The sequence below is a fragment of the Capra hircus genome, chromosome 17 (genome assembly GCF_001704415.2).
Source record: "Capra hircus breed San Clemente chromosome 17, ASM170441v1, whole genome shotgun sequence".
Taxonomy (NCBI): Eukaryota; Metazoa; Chordata; class Mammalia; order Artiodactyla; family Bovidae; genus Capra; species Capra hircus.
In genome coordinates, this window is record NC_030824.1 from 44,771,783 (window position 1) to 44,788,685 (window position 16,903).

The following is a 16,903-nucleotide window of genomic DNA, read 5'->3' on the forward strand; positions in this document are numbered from 1 at the left end:
GAACTCCTTATTGCCAAATTCAGACTTAAATTGATGAAAGTAGGGAAAATGACTAGACCGTTCAGGTATGACCTAGATCAAATTCCTTATGATTATACAGTGGAACTGGGAAATAGAAATAAGGGACTAGATCTGATAGACAGAGTGCCTAATGAACTATGGACTAAGGTTCATGACATTGTAGAGGAGACAAGGATCAAGACCATCCCCATGGAAAAGAAATGCAAAAAAGCAAAATGGCTGTCTGGGGAGGCCTTACAAATAGCTGTGAAAAGAAGAGAAGCGAAAAGCAAAAGAGTAAAGGAAAGGTATAAGCATCTGAATGCAGAGTTCCAAAAAGAGCAAGGAGAGATAGGAAAGCCTTCTTCAGCGATCAATGCAAAGAAGTAGAGGAAAACAATAGAATGGGAAAGACTAGAGATCTCTTCAAGAAAATTAGCGAATTAAGGGACCATTTCATGCAAAGATGTGCTCGATAAAGGACAGAAATGGTATACCTAACAGAAGCAGAAGATATTAAGAAGAGGTAGCAAGAATACACAGAAGAACTGTACAAAAAAGATCTTTATGACCAAGATAATTACGATGGTGTGATCACTCACCTAGAGCCAGACATCCTGGAATGTAAAGTCAAGTGGGCCTCAGAAATCATCGCTTTGAACAAATCTAGCGGAAGTGATGGAATTCCAGTTGAGCTATTTCAAATCCCAAAAGATGATGCTGTGAAAGTGCTGCACTCAATATGCCAGCAAATTTGGAAAACTCAGCAGTGACCACAGGACTGGAAAAGGTCAGTTTTCATTCCAATCCCAAAGAAAAGCAATGCCAAAGAGTGCTCAAACTACCGCACAATTGCACTCATCTCACATGCTAGTAAAGTAATGCTTAAAATTCTCCAAGCCAGACTTCAGCAATACATGAACCATGAACTTCCAGATGTTCAAGCTGGTTTTAGAAAAGGCAGAGAAACCAGAGAAGAAATCGCCAACATCTGCCGGATCTTTGAAAAAACAAGAGTTCGAGAAAAACATTTCTGCTTTATGGTCTATGCCAAAGCCTTTGACTGTGTGGATCACAAGAAACTGTGGAAAATTCTGAAAGAGATGGGAATACCAAACCACCTGACCTACCTCTTCGGAAATCTGTATGCAGGTCAGGAAGCAACAGTTAGAACTGGACATGGAACAACAGACTGGTTCCAAATAGGAAAAGGAGTACGTCAAGGCTGTATGTTGTCACCCTGCTTATTTAACTTATATGCAGAGTCCATCATGAGAAACGCTGGGCTGGGTGAAGCACAAGCTAGAATCAAGATTTCTGGGAGAAATATTAATAACCTCAGATATGCAGATGACACCACCACTATTGCAGAAAGTGAAGAGGAACTACAAAGTCTCTCGATGAAAGTGAAAGAAGAGAGTGAAAAAGTGGGCTTAAAGGTAAACATTCAGCAAGCTAAGATCATGGCATCTGGTCCCATCACTTTGTGTGAAATAGATGGGAAAACAGTGGAAAGAATGGCTGACTTTATTTTTGGGGCTCCAAAATCACTGCAGATGATGACTGCAGCCATGAAATTAAAAGACGTTTACTCCTTGGAAGAAAGTTTTATGCCCAACCTAGACAGCGTATTCAAAAGCAGAGACATTACTTTGCCGACTAAGGTCCGTCTAGTCAAGGCTATGGTTTTTCTTGTGGTCATGAATGGATGTGAGATTTGGACTGTGAAGATAGCTGAGCACCGAAGAATTGATGCCTTTGAACTGTGGTGTTGGAGAAGACTCTTGAGAGTCCCTTGGACTGCAAGGTGATCTAACCAGTCCATCCTAAAGGAGATCAGTCTTGGGTGTTCATTGGAAGGACTGAGGATAAAGCTGAGACTCCAATATTTGGCCACCTCATGTGAAGAGTTGACTCATTGGAAAGGACTCTGATGATGGGAGGGATTGCGGGCAGGAGGAGAAGGGGATGACAGAGGATGAGATGGCTGGAAGGCATCATCCTCTCGATGGACATGAGTTTGAGTGAACTACGGGGGTTGGTGCTGGACAGACAGAGAGGCCTGGCGTGGTGTGATTCATGGGTTGCATAGAGTCGGACACGACTGAGTGACTGAACCGAACTGATATATCCTGAAATGTTCAAATTTAGAGAGAAAATTTCTGCTGTTTTCCTGTCTTTATGTGTAAGTCAGCCAGTCTCTCCTCCCGGTAGTCAATTAGGCCTTGGAAGTTCAAGTTTTTATTTTGTAGTCTTGGTTTCAACCTCCTGCATTGATAAACTTCATCTGACTTACTCATATTGTTTTAAATTTCCAAACCTCTTGGCTACTAAGAAGGCCAAAACCAACGTTCATCCCCATCCATGAACACCTCAGCCATCAGCTTCTTCTTAGCTCTAGGATGTGCTTTGATTACTTGCAATAATAGGGCTGCTCTCAGCTAAGCATGTAAGAGAAGTTTGCTGTATTTTTAATTGCATCTTCTATATATTGGATATAAAGAAAGATTTCAGGTTACTCTTCTGCATGATTTCAGAAAGAAATATACCTCATCCACTATTTAAACCACTGAAATTTATCATCGTTTTGCAAACTCCCCTTGAACTGTTCTTGTCAACGTTGCTGTTGATTTCTATAAACATTTTCAAAGAAATGCTTCCAGCTTGTGTTTATTTCATCTTTCTTCCTGGCTCATCATTCACTCCATCTCAATCTTGTTTCCCCTGTCTTCTCCAAAACATCCTTATTGAACTCTCCTGTCCAACCTCCTTGAGCTTTTCTTCTAGTATTGCTTCTTGCTCTCTTCCTGGATTAAGGAAAGTTTTTTCTTCCTTTGTCCATTGTGCTCACTGTTTACATTGCTTGGAAAGCTTCGTGTACAATATTTCATGTGATTGAGTGATTTATTTACTCTTCAGTTCTTAGAGTTTCTGTCAATTCCTCGGAGACTCTCTACCTTAGTGTCCAATCTTAAGTCCTCACCTTCCTCTTCCCTCTTTCTCATCATTATGCACTCCATTGTTATAATTTAGAAGCTTAATAAAACCTCCAGTTATATTTTACTATGGCTGTACATTTTTATTAATTTAGTAATCTGTTGGTGAATTTATTTAGACATAAATATTAACTTGGGAGGCTTGGTTTAATTATTCCCATTATTGGTAAGTAAATAAATGTGTCTGAAGACTAAATACTATGATCAAAATCTTCCACTTACAATAATGGAGCTGACACAGCCAGGTTGATTTTTTTCAAGCCCACTATTCTTTTCACCATGTCACCTTTCTTATGTGGGATTATACCTTAAACTTTAAAAGATTTACCTAATGAGTAACTGCGATTGCTTACCAAGTATCCTTCACCAAGCATTGGTGCGGATAATTGCAAATTCAATTTATTAGGATTACCACACACTAAAGTAATTACCATACTCTATGCTAATATTCTACTTTAATTTACCTGAAAAGGGTGTTTCACTTTAAATCACTTCTTGTTAAAAATTATAGATGAAACTATACCCACTTAAATATCATGCTTTGAATGGTATCAATATGCAAGGGGATAATAGAAGTCATTATTGCCATTGACACCAATTAATTCTTATTTAACACACACAGAGTTCTTGGCATTATACAGAATACAGAAGAAAAAGTATGTAGTGAAGTCTTGAATAACTTAAAATTCATTCCTTAAAACTAAATGCTATGAAGTGTTCATAGTATCATGAAAAGAAAGTGCCATGATTAATTTAGATCTAGAATTGAAAGAAGGCAAACTATTTGGAAAAATGCAAATATTTTTCAAATAGCATTTTTTGCATAGTTCAAATCTTTTGTCAAAATTTGTCATGGGATTATATATATTATGACTGTGAATAGTTAAACAGAGATATCTGAACCAGATAAAACATCACCTGTCAACTTTAATGTGCAATTGGTAGATGAAAAATTTTATCTTAAGCTGAAAGTCATCTATAATAACTCTTGTATAAAATAATAACTACGAACCCTGTGAGCCAGATCAAGATTTAAATTATTCTTTACCAATTACTCAATATGCCTTAGTTTCATTTTGCACATTTGTAAAATAATATTAACAATAATACTTATTTCATATGGCTTCCCAGGTGGCCCTAGTGGCAAAGAACCTGCCTGCCAATGCAGGAGGCCTAAGAGAGGCATATTCGACCCCTAGGTCAGGAAGATCTCCTGGAGAAGGGAATAGCAACCCACTCCAGTATTCTTGCCTGGAGAATCCCATGGACAGAGGAGCCTGGCAGGCTATAGTCCATAGGGTCACACAAAGTCTGAAGTGACTTAGCATGCACATATGGATGTTAATCAGATTTAATTATGTATAAAATGGTATTTAGCCATCTGTGTGTGGTAATGAGTGACTGTAAACATTACTTATTGTTTTAATTGTCCAAAACTGTTTTGATTCAAACTTATTTAAATCAAAAATTATATGTAAAATAAGTATATAATTTCTCATTAAAATCATTTTAAATGAGCAGAAAGTGATTATAGGTCAATTTTTGTTATTGTTTGTTTGAATTTGTTATTTTTTACTTTCTAAGTTACTTTTTATTCACGTGATATATTTATCAGTTTTTTCTCTTTAAGCAATCTAAGAAAAAGTGAAATGAATTGTTTTAGCTTCATTTATTGTGATTGACACAATATACCTATTTCTAATTCATTGCTTTTAATTTTTGATACTGGCTGCTCATATTTTTCCATATTTAAAATAAATAAATTTATATTAAAAATAAAATAAAATCACCTGTCCTATGTAAGAAAAAATAAACTGTAGCAGATTTTATTTTTCAAATGTAACTGCATCACTGTATTTTATTCCTTCTTACAATGTGATATTGACACTGCTTTGCTGAGAAGTGAGATCTCATCTCCTTCCCAGCTGGGCTTGGTGAATTGTTTCTATTGAGTAGGATGTGATGGAAGGTCAAGCCTTGAAAGCAAAGTCAGTTTTCAGCTGACTCGCTTTCAAGTCAAGAAATATCCCCATTATAAGTAAACTTTAGTAACAGGGAGAGATCACATGTAGGGGTAGGTGTTCTTCCCAACCAATCAGCTAGAATCAAGATCAAATTCTGGACATGTGAGGGAGCTAAACTTCACCTGACTTCAGCTTCCAGCCTTTCATGTATAAAAGAAAAAGTGTGAGGCATAGAAAAGTCATCCCTACTATACCCTGCATGAATTCCTGACCTTTAGAAGCAGCTAGTATATTACTTTTTGACATTTGTGGTAATTCATTATGCATTAGTAACTGGAATAAATGGCTTATAAAATTATTTGAATTTTTTTTCTGTTCAATTGTATTTACAATCTTGTTTTGGTTATGGGATTTTTGTTTGCTAGTTGTTTGTTTCTATTTATGTGCATGTATGTATCTCTTTCCTGGGGTCCTTCAAGTTTTTTATTTTTCTGTAGACTCACTTCATACAGTTTTGGAATACATTTAGACCCCCATTTTTGATTAATCAAATTCAGACATTACTCATAGAAATCCTAACTGAAAAAATGAAACATGCATATTCTCTTGGTAGTTAGTATTCATACTCTCCTCTCAATCTTGGTTATTTATATTATAAATCTTAAATATTCTGATAGGTTTCTTTATTATTTTCAATAAAACTCTAAAATTAAAATTTATCTAATTACATAATTTATATGCATTTAAGACAGTTTCTGTATTATACAAAGATGACAATGAACTCACTGTTCCTTATAGAATTAAATTGTTTTATATTCTAATGCTTCTACCAAAAATATTGGAATAAGACACAATTATAAGTCTCTGAAAATTTAGATTTCTGACTGTTTTTCTAGTGTCTGACTCTTTGTGAGCCCATGGACTATAGCCACCAGACTCCTCTGTCTATGGAATTCTCTAGGCAAAAATACTGGAGAGGGTTGCCATTTCCTTCTCTAGGGGATCTTTCTGACCCAGGGATTGAACCAGGGTCTCCTTCATTGTAGACAGATTTTTACCAACCGAGCCATGAGGGAAGAGAAGTTTAGATTTCTATAAAGACATCTTAAGAGAGATGTTATGGGGAGGGAGGTGGGAGGGGGGTTCATGTTTGGGAACGCATGTACACCTGTGGTGGATTCATGTCAATGTATGGCAAAACCGATACAGTATTGTAAAGTAAAATAAAGTAAAAATAAAAATTAAAAAAAATAAAATAAAATGTACTAATCAGAAAAAAAAAAAAAGACATCTTAAATTTGTAAACATAAGATGTGTACATATTCCATGGACGGAGGAACCCGGTGGGCTACAGTCCACGGGGTCACAAAGAGTCAGACAAGACTGAGTGACTTCACTTTCACTTTTTTATCTTCTAAAATGTAAATGTTACCACTTTTTTTGTTGTTTTTTAAGAAAAACAGGCTATGTAGAATACTGTTCTGAGTGACAGGAAAGCAAAATTCAGGACTTTTTTTTTTTTTTTTTAAAAGCTATTTTGTGGGTATTAGAGAAAAAGCAAGCTTTTCTATAAATAGAATGAAGTTTGGATTCTCTGTGTGGTGAGCATTATGTGTTAATCACAGGGACATTTACGTGATTTTCTTGTGCTAAAAGATGGTGAAATAAAAGCAGTAGCATTGTTTATAGAAAATGTTTAAAAGCCAGAAAGAGATTCATGCCACAGACAAAAGGTTCTTTCTTTCCATAAAAACACTTGAAACTTCCAAAAGAATATCCATACAAAGAGAAAGTTAATATACTTAAAGTATTTCTATTTATGAGACTTTTTAAAAAGTTCTGTAACAGTGTTTCCATAAAATGTTATAAAGTGTGAGAAATAATTTCTGAAATGTGACTGATGTAGATACCATGAACTATAAACTGTGTCATATATGTATGATTAAACATACATGAATAATTTAAATTTAAATAGATTTGTTTGTTCTCTATATTAAAATAATTTATTCTTCATAGCAGCATATTTTCCTTATAATTTTACCTAAAATGATATAATAAGACTAGTAGGTTAACAATACTGTAAGACAGGCAATGATTCAAATGAGAAGGCTTTTGCAAAATTACAAAATCCATGATTAAGGAAAATGTATTCATCAAAGAAATCTCAAAGATGGATCAGCCTTGTTCAAGATTTCTATCTCTCTTTTGCTTTTGTTATCAAATAAATTTCTGTTAATCATTTTAATTTATCATGTCAAAATTTATTCTCAATTTTTTACTAAACATGTAAAATATAGTATCTTTCAAAGTTTTAAAATTATACCAGCACTGACTGGTAGACTATTGTGATTGTGTTTTGATCTTTAAAATAGTGAGTTTTTTAAATTAATTTATTTTAACTGAAGGATAATTACTTTACAATATTATGATGGTTTTTGCCATACATCGACATGAATCAGCTATGGGTATGGTGACTTTTGTCAATTTCAATAATTTAAGTTTTATAAAACACTTCTGTGAAAGCTTTCATAAAAGACTACTATCAAAGAGACTACTTCTTATTAATCAGTAGGAGAATACTGCCTCTAAACAGGAAACATATTTTCCTATAACAAGTGTCTGATGTTTATTTCAGTTTCCTTTACATCATCATTATTAAATAAAACAACAAAAGCATTTAATAAGGGTTTATCTCCTCTAAGCATTCTCATAGGAGGCCAATTAAATTAAATAAAATATTTATGATTCTTGTTCTCTGAAAAAGTTTAATATAAACAATGCTATGATGGAAATGTGTATATGAGCATGGGTGCACACAATAAAGAAGTGAAAATTAACCTAAATGTTTTTATGAAATGCCAGAGGCTAAATTAATATTATTTTGAAAGAACTAGGTAAGAAATGGACTTCTATGTCAGCCTTGCTGGTTGTTGTTTGAACTTTACTCATAAAGAAAAATGACTCCATTTTATTGAGTCAGTAACATAAAACGCTGTATTCTCCCAATGATCAAATCAGATTTGGACAAAAATTTTTTTCCTGATTAATGAATTTTGGTTGATCTATCTTCTTCTAATTTTACTTATTATTTGTGTTTCCCACTAATACATTCCTTCTTGACATTATGATAAGACTCTGACATTTAGTACAAATAATACTTGTGACTCTGATTTAAGATCTCTGTGATTGTGTCTTAGTCCATGTTATAGTTCTGGTTCCTCTCTGGAATGCTGAATGGTTTATGGAATTCTTGGGTTGAGAAAAAATGTAGGCTCAGCGTTATATAATTTTTACTTACAGAATTCAAGGTTTGGGTAGCTAACAAAATATGATACAGAAGGACATTGAGAACATGGAAGAGATGGAGTCCTCATTTCCTTGGGAAATATTAATATGAAGTAATTACGTTTTACAGCTATTCTATATTTCTTTTCTATTTTAGACTGCAAAAGTAGACTTATATACAAGGAGTAAAAATAATTCAATGTAAATTTTTGTGTTCCTAACAAATGTCCTTGAGAAATTATATAAAGATGATAGTTTCCTAGCATACCTATTACGATTTTTAAGTAGAGAAATGATGGTCAAAATGACAGATTAAAATTTTGAAAATATTTATTTTTAGAATCATTGAGAGAGGTTAGTGATACGTGGCATTCAATGAAGAGCGTTCCAGGCAACAATATTTCTAGAGAAGAAGAGATTAAATGGCAGAATATATAGATCAGATTTCTAATATATGGTTATTTTATTTGTTATTTTATTGTCATAGTGTTTTAAGATAGTGATATCTTGGGGTTAGATTATGGAAAAATACCATAATTTTCATATATATGAGTTATTCATTAAAGTTGTAAGTTTTTCTTTTCTTTTTTACTAGTGGTGATATTCTTGATTTGTATTGTGTTTGCAATGATACATAGATTATTCTTGATGTATTTCTTTAGAAGTTAGTAATATACCAGAGGTTCAAGGAACAATAAGCCCACCTAAATATATTTAAAAGTATATATGTCTAATGGCTTATGAAATGCCTTTCCAGAAGTGGATCCATAAAATTCAGTATATACTAAAAAAGGTTCTGCTTAAAAATTAAATATGGACACATGCTTTAAAGAGTTCCTTGAAAAATTATAAGGGGCTATTTATATTTTAAATCATTTAAAAGAAAATTTAAAAGCTTTATAAAGGGAAAAAAATTCATTTGGCCATGCCATGCGGCATGTAGAATCTTAGTTCCCTCACCAGGGGTGGAACTGATGCCCCCTCCATTGGGAGTGCTGAATACAGGCAAGTTCCAAGGAAAGACATATACGGTTTACCACAGAAATATAAAAGACATATAATAACAAAATTAGAGCTACAAAATGTATCAAAGTAGATTTCCAATTCCTGACAGAAATCCAGGAGAAAAGCATGAAAGCTATAGAGAAGGAAACTTGAAAACGAAACCAAACAAGAACATATCATAACCCAGAGTGTGAAAAACCAAATTGGTTCAAAATTCATTGGGCAAAACTGACAAAATAATAGAAAAAAACATATCAGAGAAAAATTTAACACAAATCTTATAAAAGCTGGTACCTGAAGCAAACAAAACAAATAGTGAATCTAGATTATTAGAAAGAATAATCTGCATATGAATGTAATCTTATTTCCATATAGCATAACTTGCATTTTATTTTTAAGCCACCTAGAAAACTTGCAGATATTCACAGGATATTAGCCCTGAAGGAATGAAAACAAATTTCAAATAATCAACATCCGACATATTTTCAGAATACAAAATAAAACACAAAGGTTAGGGAGGGAAGGGACATGGGTGTACCTATGGCTGATTCTTGTTGATGTATGACAGAAAACCACAAAATTCTGTAAAGCAATTATCCTTCAATTAAAAAAAATCTTATTGAATATTATGATATATTTGTAGCTAAATGAAAAGGATACTACATATTAAAATCCAAAAGGTACAGATATAGTATTACTCAAAAGGAATTTAAAGGCAATTATTGAAGAACACATAATTTTAAAAATAAATTAGCTAAAGTTTCAAGGAAAAAGTAAAAAAAAAAAATGAAGTAGTTAAATATGTAAAATAAAGAGATTTTACTTAAGTAAAAGATGAAAAGAAATCAGTAGAATTGTGAGTAAAGCCAAATGTGTGTTATTTGCAATGGTTAATGAAATAAATAATATATTTGATAAATACACATAGGACAAGAAAGGAACAAAATCAAGGAAGTAATGCTAGGAGTGGGTATATAATTGTGATAATCAGAATATGAATATCGGATATGAAGACATCCTAGAAATACCAGTGAAAACAAATTGAGATAAAAATTTTTATTAATCATTTTGTTAAAAGTATTAGTGAGAGAATGAAAAATAATAGGAGTTTAACTTATGCAACCTTTTTTGAGAGAAATCTACAATCAGGAAATGGAAAGTTTATATACCTTAAAACCAGGCATTTGCATTCTGAAGATAATGGAGACCGATGAATATCTAGGAAACATTTTCCCAGGCAAAGCGAGTGGTCAGGTGCATCCCTGTTACCCATACTGTCTTGAGGGTTAAAGTAGATGGCTAGTGGTGAGTTGGTGTGAGCAACAGAGTAATACAACATGAGTTTAGAGAGGTGAAGGAGAACAGGTGGAGGGGGAGACCCGCTAGGCTAGTAAAACATTTGACTTTTATTCCGAGAAAACAAAAAGGCTCTGGAGTGTTTTGAGATGAAAATATTCATTTCAGGTTTAAAAGAGGTTATTCTGGATACTGAGACTACACTTCAGTGAACATGGCTAGAATGAGGGCACCAGTTAAGTTGGAAGCTACTGTATTAGTCCATTGCAAGTTAGTATTGGAATGCACCAAGTTGGTTGTGATAGTCAGTAGATTTGTGGAAAAATCTGGAAAAAGTGTTGACATAAAATTGCTAAGAATTCTATAATGTTAAGTATTTAAATAATTTTAGTGTTTTTAAAATATTTATTTCACATGAATGAAATATAATGAAGTACAACTAGGTATTTACAGACAGTAAGAGTAACCCTAAAATGTATACTATTATACTCTAAAGTGATATATTTGTTTTGTAAAGAAAATCTGAAATTTTAAATGTTCAGGAATATATTTTCAATTTAATATACACTGAAATATAACCAAACTGTCAATAATAGGACTGGTGTGTTTGATGGCATTAGATTCAAATTATCTTACAAACCATAAAGGCAGTTTAGCATGTATCTCAGCAGTGTGAGTTTAAGGGATTAATTTGTATATAAATTGTATATAAAAAACAAATACTGTAATCTCTATTAGTGTAACTTCAGTAAATGTAAACAATAGGGGCTTTAAGGAGATTTTGGATTAAAATACCTGAAGGAAATATTTACAGGTAGTATTTTATGTATGTTTTGGGGCACATAGGAAGCTAAAGTCATGATTGGTATAATGAAATACAAAGAGTGATATGTTTGTTAAGAACAAATAATGTTAAAGACTTTACATCAACATTGTTTAATATTATTGCTGGATACTGGCCAAGCAAAAGAGAATAAAAACCTAGCTTTCCTAAGTTCATTATCTCATCCTTTGTATGATTAAGAACAAAACAAATATATGAGGGGTTGTCTGCATGTGTAATTGTGTCAACTCTGTACCCCATGGACTGTAGCCCTCCAAGTTATCAATTCCTCTGATTTCTCTTTGAGCCTCTTCAGTTCAGTTCAGTCGCTCAGTCCTGTCCGACTCTTAAGCCTCTTAGTGAAAGTGAAAGTGAAGTTGCTCAGTTGTGTCTGACTCTTTGCGACTCCGTGAACTGTAGCCTACCAGGCTTCTCCGTCCATGGGATTCTCCAAGCAAGAATACTGGAATGGGTTACCATTTCCTTCTCCAGGGGATCTTCCCGACCCAGGGATTGAACCCAGTCTCCTGCATTGAAGACAGACGCTTTAACTTCTGAGCCATCAGGGAAACCCTTAGGTGGTCAATATTCACCATACTCACAGAAAACTAGTCAAACTAATCACACTAGGACCACAGCCTTGTCTAACTCAATGAAACTAAGCCATGTCCGTGGGGCCACCCAAGACAGGCGGGTCATGGTGGAGAGGTCTGACAGAATGTAGTCCACTGGAGAAGGGAGTGGCAAACCACGTCAGTATTCTTGCCTTGAGAACCCCATGAACAGTATGAAAAGGCAAAATGATAGGATACTGAAAGAGGAACTCCCAAGGTCAGTAGGTGCCCAATATGCTACTGGAGATCAGTGGAGAAATAACTCCAGAAAGAATGAAGGGATGGAGCCACAGCAAAAACAATACCCAGCTGTGGATGTGACTGGTGATAGAAGCAAGGTCCAATGCTGTAAAGAGCAATATTGCATAGGAACCTGGAATGTCAGGTCCATGAATCAAGGCAAATTGGAAGTGGTCAAACAGGAGATGGCAAGAGTGAATGTCGACATTCTAGGAATCAGTGAACTAAAATGGACTGGAATGGGTGAATTTAACTCAGATGACCATTATATCTACTACTGTGGGCAGGAATCCCTCAGAATAAATGGAGTAGCCATCATGGTCAACAAAAGAATTCGAAATGCAGTACTTGGATGCAATCTCAAAAACGACAGAATGATCTCTGTTTGTTTCCAAGGCAAACCATTCAAGATCACAGTAATCCAAGTCTATGCCCCAACCAGTAACACTGAAGAAGCTGAAGTTGAACGGTTCTATGAAGACCTACAAGACCTTTTAGAACTAACACCCAAAAAAGATGTCCTTTTCATTATAGGGGACTGAATGCAAAAGTAGGAAGTCAAGAAACACCTGCAGTAACAGGCAAATTTGGCCTTGGAATAAGGAATGAAGCAGAGCAAAGACTAATAGAGTTTTGCCAAGAAAATGCACTGGTCATAGCAAACACCCTCTTCCAACAACACAAGAGAAGACTCTACACATGGACATCACCAGATGGTCAACACCGAAATTTGATTCATTATATTCTATGCAGCCAAAGATGGAGAAGCTTTATACAGTCAGCAAAAACAAGACCAGGAGCTGACTGTGGCTCAGATCATGAACTCCTTATTACCAAATTGAGACTTAAATTGAAGAAAGTGGGGAAAACCACTAGACCATTCAGGTATGACCTAAATCAAATCCCTTATGATTATACAGTGGAAGTGAGGAATAGATTTAAGGGTCTAGATCTGATAGATACAGTGCCTGATGAAATATGGAATGAGGTTCGTGACATTGTACAGGAGACAGGGAACAAGACCATCCTCATGAAAAAGAAATGCGAAAAAGCAAAATGGCTGTCTGGGGTGGCCTTACAAATAGCTGTGAAAAGAAGAGAGGCAAAAAGCAAAGGAGAAAAGGAAAGATATAAGCATCTGAATGCAGAATTCCAAAGAATAGCAAGAGATAAGAAAGCCTTCTTCAGCAATCAATGCAAAGAAATAGAGGAAAACAACAGAATGGGAAAGACTAGAGATCTCTGCAAGAAAACTAGATACCAAGGGACCATTTCATGCAAAGATGGGCTTGATAAAGGACAGAAATGGTCTGGACTTAACAGAAGCAGAAGATATTAAGAAGAGGTAGCAAGAATACACAGAAGAACTGTACAGAAAAGATCCTCATGACCAAGATAATTACGATGGTGTGATCACTCACCTAGAGCCAAACATCCTGGAATGTGAAGTCAAGTGGGCCTTAGAAAGCATCACTACAAACAAAGCTAGTGGAGGTGAATGGAATTCCAGTTGAGCTGTTTCAAATCTTGAAAAATGATGCTGTGAAAGTGCTGCACTCAATATGCCAACAAATTTGGAAAACTCAGCAGTGGCCACAGGACTGGAAAAAGTCAGTTTTCACTCCAATTCCAAAGAAAGGCAATGCCAAAGAGTGCTCAAACTACCGCACAATGGCACTCATCTCACATGCTAGTAAAGTAATGCTCAAAATTCTCCAAGCCAGGCTTCAGTAATACGTGAACCGTGAACCCCTGATGTTCAAGCTGGTTTTATTTATTTTTTTTTCTTTTATAACTGAGATTTTATTGGTTGTTTTGAGGATCACTACACAGACATTTCAATTTGTACACAATTCTTCACATACGTACCAGAAATCTAAAATATCATGTAGTTGTGATTCTTAAGTTATTCCAGTGAGTTTCCAGCTTAAAATTTGGAGCAAACTTTCCTTAACAGGATATCAAATACCAATATCTTCAAATATTGATATGTTGTTACATCATAAGTCCCACTGATTCACAATTTAATATCATATACACTACATACCCAAACTGTCAAACGGTCACAGCACATTGACCAAGTTACTAGGAAAACTGGACTACCACGACCAAAGATGTTATAGTATAGTGCACAAAATTCTGACCAGGAGAGCCAAGATCAAAAAGTGGTTTGCTGTAGGAAATAATTCTACCAAAACAATATGGGAAGAGAAGTAATTTAAAGTGTTGAAGACATTAAATGCACAACTGACTCCAAACTGCCATTTAGTATGTTTTTGTATTATAGGATATAAAAGCTACTCCCCATCTATGGAATGTTAAGCTGACACCCAAGACAATCAAAGCCTCCCGTATCCAATATCCCACTATTTCCTGGTTGTACCAAAAAATAAACAACCAGCAAATGATTTCACCTCTTTAAAAAAAAAGCATTTACACTTAAAAAATGGGATGAGGTAGGATTCCCTCCTTTTTAAAACTGTTTCTAGAGCTACTAAAAAACTTGCATTTACAAAATAGTTGATAAAAATATTCCTCTGGATTTTACCAGAAGGGAAACAGGGACCACTGCAGGACTCGGTGTGTGGTTATTAATCAGACTTGGCTTCTTTCTCTTCTGCTTCATCAGAGGCTGGGCTCTCCTCGTTTTTAGTTTCTCCATTTTCTGCAGGTAAGTCTTCTTTAGTCTCCTGGTTGGCCACTTCCGCCTGTTTTCCCTTTGCTCCTCTTTTCCCTTTTGTTTGCACTTTTTTGTCTGAAGATTTATCCTTTCCCGCCGCCTCTTTTGGCTTCGTCTCCACTTTTGCAGGAGCCGGTTTAGCTGACAACCTCACCGATCTCCTCTTGGGCTCCTCCTTCGCCGCCCCCTCCGCGGAGCTGACCTTCCTCTTGGGCATCCTGGCGACGGGATGGGCGAGAGCCCGGTGCCTGAGGACCGCGGCGCGCGGAGAGCCTTCGCGAAGCTGACTAGCCTGACCGCAGCCGCTCCTACAGCCGCCAGAGCTGCTGGGACCCGCGGCAGGGGTGGTGGGAGAACCCCAAGCTGGTTTTAGAAAAGGCAGAGGAACCAGAGATCAAATTGCCAACATCCGCTAGATCATCAAAAAAGCAAGAGAGTTCCAGAAAAACATCTATTTCTGCTTTATTGATTATACCAAAGCCTTTGACTTGTGTAGATCACAATAAACCGTGAAAAATTCTGAGAGAGATGGGAATACCAGACCACCTGACCTGCCTCTTGAGAAATCTGTATGCAGGTCAGGAAGCAACAGTTAGAACTGGGCATGGAACAACAGACTGTTTCCAAAGAGGGAAAGGGATATGTCAAGGCTGTATATTGTCACCCTGCTTATTCAACTTATGTGCAGAGTACATCATGAGAAACGCTGGATTGGAAGAAACACAAGCTGGAATCAAGATTGCTGTGTGAAATATCAATAACCTCAGATAGGCAGATGACACCACCCTTATGGCAGAAAGTGAAGAGGAACTAAAAAGCCTCTTGATGAAAGTGAAAGAGGAGAGTGAAAAAGTTGGCTTAAAGCTCAACATTCAGAAAACGAAGATCATGGCATCCGGTCCCATCACATCATGGGAAACAGATGGGGAAATAGTGGGAACAGTGTCAGACTTTATTTTTGGGGGCTCCAAAATCACTGCGGATGGTGACTGCAGCCATGAAATTAAAAGACGCTTACTCCTTGAAAGAAAAGTTATGACCAACCTAGATAGCATATTCAAAAGCAGAGACATTACTTTGCCGACTAAGGTCCGTCTAGTCAAGGCTTTTTTTTTCCAGTAGTCATGTATGGATGTGAGAGTTGGACTGTGAAGAAGGCTGAGCACCGAAGAATTGATGCTTTTGAACTGTGGTGTTGGAGAAGACTCTTGAGAGTCCCTTTGACTGAAAGAAGATCCAACCAGTCCATTCTGAAGGAGATCAACCCTGGGATTTCTTTGGAGGGAATGATGCTAAAGCTGAAACTCCAGTACTTGGCCACCTCATGCGAAGAGTTAACTCATTGGAAAAGACTGTGATGCTGGGAGGGATTGGGGGCAGGAGGAGAAGGGGATGACCGAGGATGAGATGTCTGGATGGCATCACTGATTTGATGGACGTGTGTCTGGGTGAACTCCGGGATTTGGTGATGGACAGGGAGGCCTGGCGTCCTGTGATTCATGCGGTCGCAAAGAGTCGGCCCGACTGAGAAACTGAACTGAACTGAACTGAACTGAAAGAAAAAATTGCTGAAACTTAACACTATAGAAACAGTCACAAAAGTACACTTTGATGAATGCTTTGTGATGTCTACCACATGGTCAGATACCAAACAAGAAACAAGAGAGAATTGGACAACAGGTACACAAGGACTCTGAGCATTTCTGTGCATGAGGATAAGAACACAAGCAACACCCTCCTCCCTAGACGTCCAAATGCAGGAGGTGGGTAGAAATAATCAGGAACATACAAGTTTTTCCCCCTAGAAAACCTGATATTTATATACAAGAATAATATTCTGCTTCTTCATTCTCAAGTGTTTCTTTGTGAAACTTGAAGGATCATTGTTGAAATACAGTAGGCACAACTGTGTTACTCTGCAATAATACAAATGACAAGCAGATCTCTAATAAAATTATCACATTAGCTGGAAGGCAATGGCACCCCACTCCAACAGTCTT

The 16,903-nt window shown here is 36.1% G+C and overlaps 1 pseudogene; it reads right to left on the reverse strand.

Annotated features, from left to right (window-relative positions):
* Positions 14,782-15,120, reverse strand: LOC102171088 (annotated as a pseudogene).